At 39.9% G+C, this 17856-nt stretch overlaps 1 protein-coding gene across 3 annotated transcripts in view; it reads left to right on the top strand.

Annotated features, from left to right (window-relative positions):
• The window catches only part of hivep2a (HIVEP zinc finger 2a), a 41766-nt gene that overhangs the window by 5508 nt on the left and 18402 nt on the right, over nt 1–17856 (top strand). The window contains exons 2-3 of one of the 3 annotated variants that reach the window (XM_080832895.1): nt 2580–2643; nt 16307–16463. The gene's annotated coding sequence lies outside the window, so the exon portion shown is untranslated. Of the gene's footprint in view, nt 1–2579; nt 2644–5504; nt 5607–16306; nt 16464–17856 lie in introns of those variants that run through there. The other 2 variants (XM_080832896.1, XM_080832894.1) reach the window with 2 other exon arrangements.

Below are 17856 nucleotides of genomic sequence, written 5' to 3'. Positions count from 1 at the left end.
TCAAGCAGAAATCTGTGTAGGGGAGTCAAAACTGTAAAATGGAAGTGGAAAGTGTAGATCAGAGTGTAGAGTCAGCCTGAGTGGGGAGAGCAGGCCTCTCATCCAGAGTGGAGAGAGCAGGCCTCTGATCCAGAGTGGGGAGAGCAGGCCTGTCATCTCCCTGCCTATAAGGGGAGGAACCACCCTATAGCCATATGATTTGAAATGCGGAAATATAGAAATAGTTATGAAGGAGCATAAGGTCCTAATATTGATTCATAAAATTACAAAAACCATGGCAAGACAAATAAATTGATCAATTGTTGCTGTATTGAATATCACAATGAGCTCTCAGAGTTTGCCTTTGAGTCCCATAGATTGAAGTAGATCTATTCACCGTTGTGCTCTCGGCTGCATCAGCTACCCAGAATTGATTTGGTAAGCTTGTGTTGATATGCAAAACACATGAAAAGCAGTCTCAGGAGCAGGAAGTGAGTATAGTCAGCCGTCAGACAGCATAAGTGCAAAGCAAAGAGTACTTTCATTTTTCCATTTCCCCTTTGGTGCTCATGCAAATGATAGACTGAGAAACTTGCCTGCTGTGTGCACTTCCTCTTCACATGTGTGCACATTTGAGTGTGTGGCCTACATGCATGCACACACCACATTCACACTGGCTTTCCAATGCAGGTGACTAACTGCTCAGAGGCTTTGATGACTGATGTGCCTGACTGTTGTGGTCTGAAAGTTGGTATGAGTATGTGGATACAATTCAAAATGGCCTTTTTTAATGCGGATGGCATAACAGATAGTAGCACACTGCATGGTTTAACAGGAGCACAAAATACTGTAAAAATTACACTTTATTTAAACACAGAAACTCAACATCAACATATATTCGACTATATCATATTGGACTTGGACACACGTGGATGCTTCACTGGGAGAGGGCATTTTGAGAATGCAAAGCTTGGTAACTAACTCAAACTAGCTAGGCTTGCTTTCAGTGGGAGAGTTGGCTGACACAGGCAAGATCAGTTTATGGATTTTTGGTGTGGGGAAAACAACAGCTCAATTGTGCTTCTCCTGTGTTCAAAAGGAACAGCTGCCACTTAGGAAGTGTTTGGGTGTAGTTTGCTGTTTTTTCAACCTATTCTTACAGACAGACACACAAACATATAGAAGGGAAAGACAAACAGACACATAGACACATAAACCCACTACACATGTCAGATACTGTGTTGGAAGATATAGCCTCTGTTAATGTGATTTGTTTGGCACATCCTGGGGGGACTGACTTTACTGAGTTTACCTCAAGTAGTACAATGCCTTCACTGACTGGATTGGAAAATCTCAAAAGCATGCATTATTATTCAGTCTTTATTATAGCTGTTTGACTCTATTTCCATCAAGCTTGTGTGTACTATTCCCACTATGCCACTCTATATAACCTCCCTTATTATCTCTATTATCTTCCTGGATTGGCTTTTAGTGATGGCATGAAAAACAGAATGAATATGTGTTGGCATATTGGCAAGGGTTCTGACTGGCAGTGTTATATGGAATGATTTCTTGAGATTAGATGAGTGGTGGGGTGATGTACGTCTTACCAAACACATGCCAAAGAAAACATAAATGTGCGCATGTATGCACGCATGTTAACATAGCAAACACAAAATTTGCACAGACATATATCTCTGTTTTCTCCTTTCCTGAGGCAGTGAAGCTGTAGGAGAACAGGTGGTAAGGTTCCTGAAGCACCAGTTGGTATCCGCAGAGCCTTGAGTTGTGCCAGGCAGTGACTAAAGCGCTAACTCAGTCCACCCACACACAGAAAAGAGCGAATGGCGAGAGAGTCACTAAGCTTGTGCTGACGGATGTTGCCTTTGAGTGCAAAGGCACAAGAGGAAATAGAAAGGGCAAGAGAGGCACTTATCAAGATAGTGCTGGAAGAGGAGTCTGTGGAGAAGTATATGGAAGTTAGTATAGAAAGAAAGAGGGGAAGAGAGAGAGAGATTTTTCTTTGTTTCTTCCATAGTCATTAAGTTGGTTTCTGAAAATATTTGTAATATGGGGGAAAAGCAAGAATAGTGTCTATGTGTAACTTAAATATAGTCTGTGGTCAGAGTTCCTGGAGTGTGTCATCATGTGATGGAAAATAATATACAGACACAGTATAATATTCAGACACAATATACAATATACAGACGCATAAGACTACGCACAACACAACCATAGACTAAAGATATACATGCAATATGCCTAATATGGATATACATTTAATTCAACTGAAAGGAATGTGTATAATAGACAAAACTGTACAAAAGCTGCTTCTTTATAATACATTTAGTTGTCAATGGGGTGTGACCAAAGTTAGTGAAGGCTCTGAGCCTTGTTAATAGTATTGACTGCGCTTAGGATCAGATCTGTTCTATTGGTTTTGGTCCTGATGGAGAGTTAAAAAAAAAAATATTGTCTGGGTTGGGAGGGGTCAGCCATAAACTTTACTGCTACTTGTGCAGGTTATGAAACTATGGCATACTGCATCCAATCACCCTCTCAACAGTGCAAATGATCCGCTCCACTCTTATCTTTGACAGTGGAAGCAGTGTACCAGATGGCGATGGAGCAAGTCAAGATGGACTCAGTGATTGCAGTGTAGAGGTACACCATCATTCCCTTTGGCAGGCTACACTTCTTCAGCTGCTATGCCTTTTTTCTTAGGGATGTAATGGTTAGCTCCAACTTCAGATCCTGGGTGATTGTGGTGCTCAGGATGTGGAAAGACTCCACAGTGCTTATTGGAGAGACAGGGCAGGTGGGCCTAAGCTCTTCCTGAAATCCACAAGCCCCACTCCACTTTAAGAGTATGGAGACCCATGTTGTTTTTGCCACACCAGGTTACCAGATGGTCAGTTTCCTCCTGTAGGCACTCAGCCCCACCAGAAATGAGCCAATTGATGGTTGTGAAATCTGCACACTTCAGGAGGTTGGCAGTCTAATGAATGGAGGTGCAGCTATTTGTGTACAGGGAGAACCATAGAGGGGACAGAACACAGCCTTGCGGGAAATCGGTGTTATTGGTTAGGGGGTTGTAGATGTGTTCATGTGTTCTGCTTCCTGACAGTCAGGAAGTCTGTGCTTCATCTTCAGGTGGGGTGAACATACCTGCCTCCTCTGTCCGAACACTGCTTGATAATGTAAACGGACTTGTCAGATTTCTCTACTGCTTGAAACGGTCATGTACTGGAATATAAATTAATTTAGCAAACAATAACACAGGTAGTCTGCCATCGGCTCTTACATAAGCTAGCTATACTGTAGGTATAGTTCAGATAGCAAGTCACTCTCAATTGTTTACATAAGTGCAGTTAACGTTAGCTTGTAAAGCACACAGTGGCTAGCATATCATGCTAATAGTTTCTTTCAATAAATAAGTTTTAACCATCATGCAATAAATGTTTATTAAATATCCATATTTCATTATCACATATCCATGTGTTCATTTGAAGCAATAGTTCATGTATTGAAATATGTTGAGATTAGATCCAAGTTGTGGATAATGACATGCACCCTGGTAGTCGTGCAACTTGACATTTCTTAGCTTTTATACCCATCAAACAAGTCAAAATGGGCTCCTATCAAAAGTATTACTATCATGTTTGTTGTTCTACCTTACCTGATGGGGGTAGACAGTGGTACAGGGGCTTAAGGAGTTGTTTAGTATTTACATGGTTGCTATTTCAATTCCCCACTCCTTCTTACCAAGTGTGGAAGTGTCCTTGAGCAAGACACTGAACCCCTAAAACTGCTCCTGATGTATTAATGCAATTTCCTTGTAAGTCGCTTTGGATAAAAGCGTCTGCTAAATGTAAGTGTAATGATCATTTTTATTATCCTAAATATCAAGCAGAGCCCAGATTTTGCGTGTTCCAACAATTCTCCATGTTTTATTATCTGGTTATTTAGTAGCATGCAGGTTATTTTATATTTATCTTGTATCTTAGTTATCTCTAATATAGCAGCGATGGTAATCTTGAATCTTAGTTACAGTATCTCTAATATAGCAGTGATGGTTATCTTAAATCATAGTTACAGTATCTCTAATATTATAGCAGCGTTGGTTATCTTGAATCTTAGATACAGTATCTCTTATATAGAAGCGATGGTTATCTTGAATCTTAGTTATTAAATCTCTAATAGAGCAGCGTTGGTTACCTTGTATCTTAGTTATCTTTAATATACACAACTCAATTCATCAAGTGAAAAAGAAAACCAATGTCTGCTTCTCCTCATACGCAATTCCGAGTTTGTTTGTTTCTAAGCATCCAGAATACCTCCTGACATTGGTGAGTTAGTAATACTACTAACATGTTGTGCAGGCATAAACAAACATGGCTGTGAAAAAGGAGACCCTTCCTTTTCACCTGGCCTCACTCCCAATGTTCTAGAACTGTTCAGGGACTTCCATTCCCATTCCCATCCTTAGCTGCTCCTTTACATTACTTCCTGCTATTCATGTGTCACGACTTGTATCACCCCCCCCCCCCCCCCCATCCAAAGCTAGCTTTATGGGTACCTCCAGCAAGGTGGTTCTGTTTTCAGTTTGTTGATCTGTAAGCAGGTTTACGCAAAAACTACTGTTTCAAATTTTTTCAAAGTACCACAGTGTTTTAATTATTATATTTTATACTGAAGGTGAGCAGTAGTTTCTGGCAATAGACAACAACCTCTTGTGTGGAAGGAGCAAGTGCAACAGTAAAACAGCTTAATTAGGAAAATGTAATTAGGACAAGTAAAGGCTAAGTTTCAAACATACCCAACGGCTGGCAGCACCACAGCGGAGCCCTGGAAAGGCATGGATGATGGACTGAAATTTACTTAATTTACTTTTTCACTTCAGGCTGTAAGAGTGTTGGTCTGCCTGTATCTTGTGTCTTTGTTGCCTTTTGGGTTACCTTTTTATTGGTCATGTTGTGTAAGGTTTGCAAGGTAAAGCAATTAGTATAAAGTGTTCTAATGACTACCTGACCAAGAGGTCTTTGCCTCAAGCTTTGTTTGGTGGAACAATATTTATGTTTCTCCCTAGTTGCTTAGTGCCTGGGTGCCTTCACTGATTCAACAGCTCTTTTTTTTAAGCTAGTGATTACAGGCTTCTTAGTTCATGCATTTTCAATAAGGGATCATGTTTTATTACATAATTATTTGCAATTTTAAATATGCAATTGATGACTTTATTTGTGGTCATATCTAAAAAACGTAATACTGGCTATTTCACTATAGTGGAAAGGAAAAAAATACTTTGTTTACTCTGCAAAAATGGAGCACAACAGGCAGCAAGACTGCTAGCTGTAGGGCTGCTGGAAATGCCTCTAAATGTAGTCTGTTGTATAATCCCTCTAGGGGCCCTTTTGCTATTTTTGTTCCTGGATATGCGTCAGGACTGGGTATTTTCTCTGGTGACTAGCTTACATCTGTAGCCTAGGTTTCCTAGCATATGCTCAGTGAGTGGCCTTTGATTGATGGGACTTTCTCCTGTTATCTGGTTTGTTAGTGACCTCAGAGAATGTACACAGTGAAATTTGGCTTGACGGAATGCCATGGACAAGAGGGATCATGTAAAGCAGGTTGGAAATTAAATCATTTTCTTTCTATCTCCCCTTGTTTTCTGTCTTTTTTCTGTTGATCACCAGAACCTATTTTTGTATGTGTTAACATAGAGGTAACATAATCTGTAGGAATATGTGCACTTTGCTTTCTGTATAGTGTGTTGTTTTTGGGTGTATAGATGATGTTGATGTATCTCTGAAGTTGAGTTACAGATTGTGAGTTTCTAGTTTTAGTGGTTATCTGACGGCTTTCCTCTTGTGGTTACCTCAGCCTTGGACACATACATACAATACTGGAATCAGTGGTGACATAATCAGGCACAGTTGTTTACTGTTTACTGTCTGTCAAATGGAGTTTCTCTTTTTCCCTGGATCTAAAATTGTTTTGCTAACACATGGTTTTTGTGAACGAGTGGCTGTATTTTGAATGCCCCCCCCCCCCCCCCCCAACAGCTAGGAGACGTTGCAGAAATGTTGTTATTTTCCATGCAGATGTCCAGCTCCAGCTGGGATCTGTTACAACTTGATCTTTAACTGTAATGCTTTTGATCTTTGGCCAAGGACACAAACAATAACATGTTTATTGACCATGTGTCAGTTACTACAGTTATAAGATCCCACCCTCACATAAACATTCAAAGGTGAGGACATTTCTGAAGCATAAATTGTACTGACACCACAGATGACACTGGATAATAGTTAATGGCCTGTTTTTTTTTTTTAAATGTAGTGTGCTGGAGGTGGCATGATGACAACTTATAAATGACTTAGTTATGTATGGTGGTTTCAGGGGAGCTGGTCCTGTTAGAGGTGGTGTCTTAAGTAGTCAGTTGTGTATGTCGGTAAAATCCTCAGGTCAGTCTTAGGATTCCCAAAACCTCAGAATTCTATACCATCCGCCTGAGAGTCTGTTTTTGCACAGGTGCCCTCGCAGACCCATGCAGTCATGCTGGGGAAAAGGTTTCAATCCTACTTAATTCAAATGTGTTGTTTTCTTTACACTGGTTAGTCAGAGGATCATGCACAGGCCTTGATGAACCCCTCACACAGAGCCTGTCCGATTGCTTGAGTTCTTCACTATTCCTCTCAGAACTGATGCAAAGATTAGAAAGCAGAAATAAAACCAGACAGCATGGAGTCATCGTTGTCTAGTATGTCCACTGGTGAAGCAATAGGCGCTTTTCCACTGCACTTCCACCGTCACCTTTAAGGAGTTAACCACTGAAGGAAACCCCCCCTGTAGGACGCTAATTGGTTAATGCAATGTCAGTTTAAGACAGCAAAATGTACTAGATTTACTAATGTGGTGAATACAGCCCAATACATTATAGCTTTTATAGTTAGCTTGTTGAGGTTACCATATATTAAAGCTTATATAGTTAGCCTGTTTAGGTTACAGTAACTGAATGAACACCAGCATAACGTCAGCTCAATTAGATGTTGTGGGATGGCATATGAGCGTATAATGTGCCAAACTCTGTGGATGCTATCAGACGCCTTTTTAAAGCCTATGAAACTGATATTTAGTTGTCTTTGTCATTCTGTGCACTGTGCAGGGATATTCTGCAGTGTAAAAACTTGGTCAATGCATCCTCTGCTGGGGCAGAATCCAGCCAGTGGACAGTATAGTAATGCCAGGCCAGTTGTTGCAGTCTGATGCTGAGATCAGTCTTTAAAGATTGGATGGTGAATGTTTGCTGTCAAAGCCGCTGGTTCTGCTGTAAAAAGCTCAGCATTTAGATTGAGAAATCTTTCCATTTTGTTTGGTGGTTCAGTGCTTTTTAATTTGATGTAGTGAATTCAGTTCTTACTGGCATGCTTCATTTTTTTAATATCGTATTGTTTCTGTGGTGTTCGGTTCGGTCCTGTTCATTTCTTCTGAGCTTAGACTTATTAAGAGCTGTCACTAGTTGGAGATAGCTTTCAACATACGCTCCTCTTTTAACACTCACATTCAACAGGGATCGTCTCCATTTTCCAGTGAAAACAATGTGATCTATCTGGTTCTTGTCTCTCAGGTGTAGAAAGTACAATGTCAAATTATAATCTCCTACGACGCAGTTGTTTGTCATACACATCATTTTCATCCATGCTACCACACCCATTGTTTCCAGTTACTCTTTCAAAGTTTGTGTTATTTGGTGTCACACAGGTGTTGGCATCTTGGAGGGTGTCATTTGGTGGGGCATAGCATTGGAAAATTGTCATATTGACTTGCTTTCCTTTTAGTCTTCCCATAATGTTTTTTCACTCCTTCTTAAATCCTTTCTTCAATATGACGGCTACACCTTTGTAATGTTGTCTTCATCATCACATCAACCTGGCGGTTTTCTAGTGCTGGATGCTGGACATGCTCTTCTGTCGCTGTTTCTGTATCAAAAGGTTTTTCCAAGTCTGGGTTGCCCTTAACTCAACCCCCTAAAACCTGGAGGACCAGTGAATTTCCTGTCGCAGTATTCCTCCCCTTATCCGCATATCCCAGTTATTGGTAGGCTCTGGAGGCTTGCCTTTGGCCAATAGACTCTCACCTATAAAAGTGTTTCCAGGTTGAACAAACATGTAGGTGTCACAGTTTTGGTGGTGAAACTTAGTGGCGACAGTTGCACCCCTCTAGACCATCACCAGCATTTGACCCCTATCCGAACAGAAATTCATGGTCATTTGTATCTAACGATAGCGGCCCTTACAGTAGCCATTTTGTCCACCGTGCCACTACAAAACAACTGACCTGTTTCATTATCAAGAGCCACTTGAACAACAAATTTGGCCCCATCCGCCAATAAGATTTTCAGATTTATTTACTATTGTGAATGGCCGATTTTCATTCAATTTGGACCGCTCAGACTGAGGGCATATAGGGACTATGTACTAGGTCTTGTTAAGTGGGGGTCTTATATCTGACACATTTCACATTTCTAAACCTCAACAAGCAAAGCTGCCATGTGTTGTATGTTTACATGGCCACATTTAGTAACATTTCCTAAAATGTCATTTGTTTCATTTTACCTATTGCATTGTTGAATCATTCATTCATTGTTTAATAATTTAGAAATCTGCCATTTGCTACAACTAAACCTTCTGATAGACTCTACTGATTGTCACTTGCAGCTATGTTGGTCTAACTATTTTCACTGTTTATTCCTCAAAGTTTTTGTAACAAACAATCTAACATCTAGTCATCCAGTCACTGCTATGTCTATCTACAACATTTTCAGTTTTATGAACTGTATGTGACTTGAACACCATATATACTATTCCCCTCTCATTGTCTTTCATATGTTGACTGGAACACCATAGATACTATTCCACTCTCCTTGTCTTTCATATGTTGACTGGAACACCATAGATACTATTCCACTCTCATTGTCTTTAATATGTTGTCATTGCTGATTCATAGCCTCCTCTGTTGTAACATGTTAATGTGCAAATGTACAAATAGGAAAAAGCACATGCCTTTTATGTGCTAAAGAAAACATGAAGAGAGAAACTTTCCTGAGGTCTAAAACTACATGTTTAGTGTGTCTGCCTGGCTTTTGGAGAGGGAGGAATGTGGGAGTTGCATTGAAAGTCTGATTTTCCATTCCTGCTGAGTGCACATCCCATTATCAGTTTATATGAAAGTAGGTTCATTATAGTTGCCTGAGGGAGCACTCATTGAAGGGGCAATGCCTGCTTGGCATGCATGGCCCTGTGTTGTCCAAAAGAGCCAGTTTAATTGTCATATAAAACTGGTATGTTACTACACCCAGAGCTATGCTGCAAAACAACTGCACTAGTGTTGATAATGCAGCTCTGGTGATCATGCAGTTCAACTGCACTAGTGTTGATAATGCAGCGCTGGTGATCATGCAGTTCAACTGCACTAGTGTTGATAATGCAGCGCTGGTGATCATGCAGTTCAACTGCACAAGTGTTGATAATGCAGCTCTGATGATCATGCAGTTCAACTGCACTAGAGTTGAGAATGCAGCTCTGATGATCATGCAGTTCAACTGCACTAGAGTTGAGAATGCAGCGCTGGTGATCATGCAGTTCAACTGCACTAGAGTTGATAATGCAGCTCTGGTGATCATGCAGTTCATGTGGTATTTAAACTTGACTCTCTTGTCCTTGGATCAATAATATTGTTGAGGTGGTGCTGGAAGACTTCTGATTTCTGTTAAATAATTAAATGTAGAGCATCTATGTAAAAGTGTTCCTAAATTCCAAAAGTATGGCACAGCATACAAAAATGTTTTCTAAGTCAGTGCAATGGAATTTATGTTGATTTTAGTGGACTCTAAACTTAACTATGGACTCTCTGTTTTCTACTTTAGAAGACAAGTCAAAATTCATAAAGCAGCATGGAAACAAACTACCTACTTCATTCAAAGCAACTAACATGTGAGGCATAGTGCAACACAAGCATTGGCAAAGTGAGGAGAAATCATGAAGAACTGTGTTGTGTTAAAACAAATGTTGGGAAACTAAATGTAGACATAGCTGCATATGCACAAGGATATATGTAATAAGTGCATAAGGAGACATGGTATTGTGTGACGAAAATCTTTTTCTTGGAGAAATTTTGTTAATGAAGAACTCCTTCAGTGTTGCTTTATTGTCAGCCTCAACATAGCCAACCATTGAGTCTCCAAGAAGTCTTCTTCATTGAAGTGTGGATTGTTTATTTGCAGACACTCCATACCTATCTTTCTGGGTGTTCTTCCAGACACATAGATGTGCCCACAAAACACACTTAGACACATACAGTATGTAGGTTATGTGGGCTGTTTGTCTGTATAGGCAGTGACTTCAGTGTGCCTCCACCCTGGTGAGACAGCAGCTGTTGCAGTTACGTAACCTCAGTTAGGTCACTTGTGCGACACACATGCGTGCACACGTATACATGCACACTCACGCACACACACACACACACACACACACACACACACACACACACTCATAGACAGACACTTATGTCTCCATCTGGTTTAGGATGAGCATATTGTACTTACTCATAGCATTCTGAATTAGACTCAGTTCTAGTCAAAACAAGTAAGTTATATGTATGTATAACACAGCCAATACTATGCATTGAATTGTGTACTTATGTAATCTCAGTATTTTTACATACAGTGAGGGAATGTATTGGCACCACTTTGTCTATGCATACATCATTTGTAATTCTCTGAAGAAAACAAAAGGAGGTGAACTTAGAAATGTCTTCTTACACCAGCCCCTCACTCAGTACCCAGTAAGATTTATAGGTTTTTATAGTCATGATTCTTTTTTAAAGAATCCTCTGTTGTGTGCTCTCCTCAATCTCTTTTTGTCAAGTTCCAAGAGGGCCTGAATTAGGGATAGTCTTATCTTCTGATTTGTTACAGGCTGAGGCACGAAGGGAAGTGTCATAAGGGGGTATCTCTGTAATGCTGCCCATATTGTTGAATGACACACGTCAGCCTACCGGCTGCCTTAGGCTTTGAGGACATCATTCTGATCTCATTCAAACAAATATGCTTGGATGTTGTGTCTTTTCCTCTACTATTTACTAATTCTCTATTCACCACAGTTCTATTATCATGTTCACAAGAATTGAAGCTCCGTACACAGTGAGTAGTAAATAACATGATTAGTAGCCTCTCTATAATTCTCATTAAATGATGAAACTGACTGAAGGGTGCATGGAATAAAGCTTTTGTTATTGGTTAGCTCTGACCATCGTAGTTGTCATAGTGATCCAGGCTCATAAAGTGCCCTATCCTCAAGTAAGGGATAATGGATGATACTTACAAGAAATAATGCTAATTCAAGAGGGAATTACTCATTATTTTCTGCTACCCGAACACCATGTCTACCACTGTCTAATATCTCACTTCTACCACGGTTGCCACACCTCTGTCACATTTATGTTAATTTGTGGATATCTTTTTCATATTGTGAGCTTCTCTTAAGTTACTGGCTAAACTGCTAAAAGAAGTTGTAAATAGATGGTTGCTATGGCTATATTCCAGTTTTTGTTATACATTTAAAGTTTGCACCGTTTAAGCCATGGAAGCCATTTCCATGGGAGCATAGAAAACTGAAAGCTGCCTCTCCATGTCTCTTTGTCCTGGGCTTTGGAACAGATAAGAGTTCAGTGCCAGAAGATTCAGGGATCTACTGGGTCTGTACCTTGAGAGGATGTTTGACATTTATTTAGGTGCATGACTGTGGAGTGATTTAGAGACTAGTAAAATAATCTTGAAATCTATTCTAAAACTAACAGGTAACCGGTGCAATGATTTTAAGACTGGTGTGATGTGCACCTTCTGTCTTGTTCTGGTGAGGACTTGTGCTGCTGAATTCTGTATTATTTGTAATTGACTAATGGCTTTTTTTGGCAGACCAGACAAAAGAGAGTTACAGTAGCCTGCTCGTGATAAAAGCATGACGTGCATCAGTCATTAAGTGTTAGCCTGAGAGAAAAAACGGTTGCACTGTTGTTATTATTACATAAAGATAATAAATCACCTACTAGTTAGTGTTGCCCGTTGTGTTTTTTTCCAACTTGGTTAGCCAATTTCAACTGCTTTTTGCCATGCGGTTCCAGAGGAGTCAGATGAGACGAATGTCCACCATATATAATTAGGATGATGGATAAAATGGTTCAAGTTCCATGTGACTAACTGAATGGGTTTTGGTATTGTGATAAATGCATCAGTGTTCTAGAAGATGCCCCACCATGCATTTCTGGCATTAGTCCCCAGATTCCCTGGGTTGTGCCTTTGGCTTGATTATCAAGTGCTAGTTGAGTAAACTGCATGTGGCCTTGGCTGATGAGAAACTAAAGTCCCATGTAGTGGTTGCCCATTAAATTATCTTTTGGTTAGATTGATGTTGCCCTACTTTGGCTGTTGTTGCAGGAAATGGATCAACTACAAGAGATTGAACACTGGACTTAGAGCTCTCTGCAGGACTGGGAAATGCCATTGAAGTTGTGAGGAAGGCATAAGCCGATTTCTAAGCCATTGACTCTTGACACCAATGCGTATGGCTCTGCAGCAGAATTGGACGGTGGAGCCTGAGGTGTTGAAGTACAAGTCTGTAGATAATGAGTTGTCTTGGGATGTCTAGGGCTTCGCCTTACTATGTGCAGTGTTCAATGTTGCAGTGATATAAGTCATGGTTCTCTGTGTGCTAATGTGGAATAACCTTTTCTCGACAAACTCAGTGGTAAAAACACATACAGAAAATCTAGGCTCTTTCCTTGTTTCCACCTCCTGTTTGGTGACTTCAAATTTGTAAGACTGTATCGGGTGAACGGTTTTGAAAAATAAAGAAAATCAGTGTGATAGCTTTTGTGAGGCTTTGTCAAAAGATCATCTGTGCTAATTTGGGGAAAGATTGGACAAAATATGTGGCCTATGAAATCTGTTTAAACCTTTCAATAAAATACAATTTGGTGGACGCATCCATGAGATTGTCAAGTTGGCATGTCTCAAACTTGAGACCTTTCACGGTAGTGCAATAGTTATTTTTTTAATGCAAACTCATCGATAGTTATTAGCCAAAATGCATTTTTCCTTATTTGATGACATGAAACGAATCAGAGGGCTGTCCTCAGGAGATGTGTCAATTTACAAAACATTTTACCATATGGTTCAAGGGGCTGCCTTTGAATCCAATGGCAGAAGAACAAAGAAGAGATCAAAAAGAAAAAGTAGGAAACAACGGCAGGCAGCCCAGCAGGGCATGGTTGTCACTATGTCAAGGGCATTGGTGTAAGTACTCACAGCAAGTTTATTTCAGTTGACCAAAGACAAGCAAAGATATAAGCTCACTTCCTGTCTGATCAAATTCTATATGCTGTATTGCAGCGTCCTCAGTAGTTTACTGGTGTCATTTTTGTGCACAACCTCAGGATGGAATATCCAATGATACATATGTTGTTTTTTTTGTCAATTCATGATAGAGCTGCTAAGACATGACCAAGAAACAGCACCTTATTTTAGAAAATTTTGGACATACGGTTAAAAAGTTACTTGCATTAACGCGCCTCCAAATTTGACCTGTTGGTAGCGCTGGAGTGCCAGAGGCGCAAACTTGTTCAAAAGAATTTTAGGGCACTGTCTCCAATCAGTGTGCCACATTTCTAAATGTTTTACCATACAGTTCTAGGAGAAGAAGAAAGAAGGAGAACATGGTAATAATGCGGTTCTTCACTGCTTGGTCCCCAATAGGAAAAAGTAGAAACACTCTGGACCCCAGATATTATCAGTAACTGCTGTACACCTCCTCTTGCACTTCCGTAAATGCAGACAGCTGTTCAATCAGCTGTCAAGGGGCAATAAATGGTGTGCCAACAGCACTAATGAAATGGCTATGTGAGTGAGAATAATCTGTTACACCAGTATATTCTGTTATTCTGACTTGTTAAAATCCATGTGTCATAGCCCCAAATGCTAACTACCCACATGATACTTATGCAGTTATGGAATTATCGAGCACTATTTCTCTTTTCTTTATTGCTTATTTGGAAACATTTCAGATGGATTCAGCAAAGGCTGGAATAAAAAGAGTGTGGGTGGTCTTTTCCAGAAAGAAAATCACTGCTAACCTTTAGAAGTCTGCAGATTAATATGAATATTGTGTAATGCCTTTAAGAGGCTCTGATTTTAAAATAGGTTTATTTGATCATGATTTTGGTCTGCCATGTTCTGTTCGCCACTTGTTGTTTGGGAACAATACCAGCTGCACCTCATGCATGTATTGAGTGCAGATTGATGATGGGCAAAATTCATTAAAATCAGTAATAGGGCTGCAACATAACAACATGTGAATAGATGAAAGTCTGAATACTTTGAATGCTCTGTACTTTGGAGTGGATGGTCTTTGTCATTGTACTCGAACAAGACATTTCAAGCACACAATGTCCATGCTTTTTACCGTCATCAGGAGAAAAGTCAGTTATGCATTTTCCCCAACATGTTGCGTTTCTGGGGCATGTGATTTCACAGGAGGGGCTCTGGCCAGATCTATGTAACACAGAGAAGGGTCAAACTGTGGTCCATTCCATGGAATGTTTAACCGTGTAATGTAATGAGGCGGCATTTTGTAATAACTCTTTTAAAATGAAATACGATTTTACTTTATTATCCTGCATTTTGTAAGAACAGGATGCATTTTCTAACCACATGTAACCAATGTTTTACATTTTTCTGAGACTCCAAATGACACTTTTGTAGCACTGTTTTGTTTGTCATGATTATTGACAACCTTATCAATCAGTATCTATGAGATGTTTATGATCAATGACAGAGAAGCCAATTCTTTTTCAAGCTTCTTTTCAATATTTGATGGTGGCCATTGGTGTACTTATATGTGAATCTGTACTATGTGCATTCTTCACCATAAAATTGGTCTTTAGAGTTTGTGTATCAGTAAACAACAATCTCATTTAGATATTTCTGCAGACCTACACATTACTTTCAAACTGCTTTTGTAAGGAGTTGTGTATTTGGCCTGTCGGATACCCATGGTCTTACAAGGGAAAGGGAATAGAGAAAGGGACATACATTTACATTGATCATTATCGGAACGGAGGTGTCAGGTTACAGCAGATGGAGATGACAGGACTGTTGTTGGTTCCCATGGTTTCACCCTTGTTGAGAAGAACAGAACTGTTTTGAGAACTCCACAGCCCTTAGGCCTTACCCCGATCACTGCTCCCCGGGCGCTCAAAAGCAGCTCACTGCTCCTGGTTAGTGTGCTTCACTGTGTGTATCACTACCCTGGATGGGTCAAATGCAGAGATCGAATTCAGAATGTGTGTGTGTCACTATCTATGCCATAACATAGTCACTAGTCACTAGTCACTCATTTCCTTGTGTGGTCCTCAGCTCGGACATATGTAAAGGGGAACATCATCGACCTGGTCCTTTGTCCACTTTCTTCAAACATGATTTCAGTGTAGCAGTGCTTGGTGAAAAACAATTGTACTTCCGGATGAATCTGTGCTTCTCAACAGTTTTAGATTTTTGTGTGCTCTGACATGTGGAGTGAAGATAATTAATTAATTGCACTTCAGATGGTGGCACCATCTGGCTGAAACTTTGTGCCTATGGCCCAGTATCACAGTATTTAGAACACAGAAGTACCCTAAACTATGACACATACCCTAAACTGTCTGGTTTAGGTTGAAGTACATCACAGCTGGAAGGAAAAAAGGTTGGCCTTTAATGAAATAAAGATCGGATAGTCAACTGTTGGCTCCGTAGACTCCCAGGTTACTCTGAAGAACGTGGTTTGAATAATAATGGGCTTAACAAGCTGACTATGTTGATACTCCAGTCTGGTCTGATGACAATGCCTAGAATTATGTCTCAATGAAATTTCAAAGTTCATAGAATCATGCATTAAAATGCTCTGTTTCAGCTGTTGTTGTTATTATGTATAAAGTTTATTTGCCACTATAATTAGATATGGTGGTATAACACACATTATGCACAAATATCAAAAACTTACCTCTTAGGTTTGGTCCCGTCCTTATGGTGCAGCAGAACCAGTTCACATTAGGAAGGACACAATTATGCAATTATTCCAAATTGTTTTTCATACTTTGACCTGACTAAGTCTACAATCATTTACCCAGACAGGATGAAAAACATGTGTTCATTTCCATTGCAGAGGATATGATGATCATAATTGGAGTGATCTTTGCATTTTAAAAGAAGGTGTTCTTTTTTGTGTATTCCCAGTGGTCTGCATCGTCTTTGAATTTTGGCCAAGGAATGTCTGAACACGGGATGCAAAAACTTCAAAAAGAAGAAATAGCCTCGGACTACAGACCTGTCCTACCGTTCCCCCTGTGCCACTGACCTCCTCTAATCAGGTCACCCACAGCCCTAGTTACAGGTAAGCTCACTGACAGTTCACTGCATTATACATTTAACCTAACGAATGTTAAGTTCATCACATTACACTAGAGACGATCTAAAATGGTCTGTAATTGGAACATTTGTTTGAATCTGGGGGTTAAATTATCAAACTGTAATGACCTGGTCTAAGTTTACAGTCATGAGTGCTTCAGATAATTTCAAGAAGTTCACTTTGTGGTTCAGCAATGGGTGCTCTTAAATTCAATATCAGGTGGACGTATTGTCGCCTCGCTGTACAACAAGAAATCTGAGAACTCACCTATTAGGGGTCGTATTACAGCCTGCAACACATCATAGTCTTGGGGGAAAACAATTCCAAGTGTTGTGCACAGCTCAATGTGCACAGCTCAAATGCATGAAACATAAAGGGGAGGCCACGCAGAATTTATAATAATAACACGTTATTTATTAAATAAGACAAGGTTTATATTTATATAATAACTATAACAAAACATGTGGTGAATGTCAGTGTTGTGAATAGAAACCAAAGATGTAATGTAAAGTCATTTCTAGGCTAATACAAAACAAACAAAGACGACGACAATCCAAAATCCAAACGAGTATCCACAATCCAATCACTATCCACGACCAACGATAACCAAATGCAGGGAGGACCAAAGCTCTCCCGACTGCCGTCTTATCAGGGCTTTTGCAGCCAATCAAGGACACACCTGTCCTCCATCACCTGCTGTAGAGAGAGAGAGAGAGAACAGGCATGCAAATATCACAGGGCCTAGACCCGCCAGGGTCGTCACACAAGAGAGGCTTGCTGTTCCATTCTCTCAGTATATTCTCATCCAACACACACCTGATGAGAAAGTGTGACACCTAACTTAATTGGACACTTCCAGGGTGGATTCCTTCCTTTGCATTATGTCTACTTGCCATTACTAACTTAGCCAGTTAGCTGGTGTGAACTAACTAAAGTTACAAATTTGGGTTCATCTTCTCTAGTGATTTATAGGAGTTATAGGGGTTGTGTATTAAGATTACATTTGATACAGAGAGAGTAAATTAGGGGGCTGCTTTTGGAGTCTTGGGCCTAGCACCATAGAACAGCAGTCATCTATCACTTTTAAACAAGACTCTGGGATAGCTAGCAGATCAAGGTTAGAGGACCAAAAAATACTTAATGGATACAAATCACTGATGTAAGATCCCATATGAACAACGTGTGCACAATTCATATATGATTTTATCAGCACATTTATGTAGTTTAAATATATGATATAAGAATGTTCATTTTGAAGTTGTCTACAATATCAGTGTATCATCACACATTCATATATTGCCACTTTCATATACATATAAAACATGGAAAAAATTAATGAGACAAATGTACAGCAAATGTGTGATCACATTTCTAAGCA

Source organism: Sprattus sprattus (assembly GCF_963457725.1).
Source record: "Sprattus sprattus genome assembly, chromosome: 2".
Classification (NCBI taxonomy): Eukaryota; Metazoa; Chordata; class Actinopteri; order Clupeiformes; family Clupeidae; genus Sprattus; species Sprattus sprattus.
Note: the sequence above shows the minus strand (reverse complement) of the source record. Positions and strands in the feature narration are given on the sequence as shown.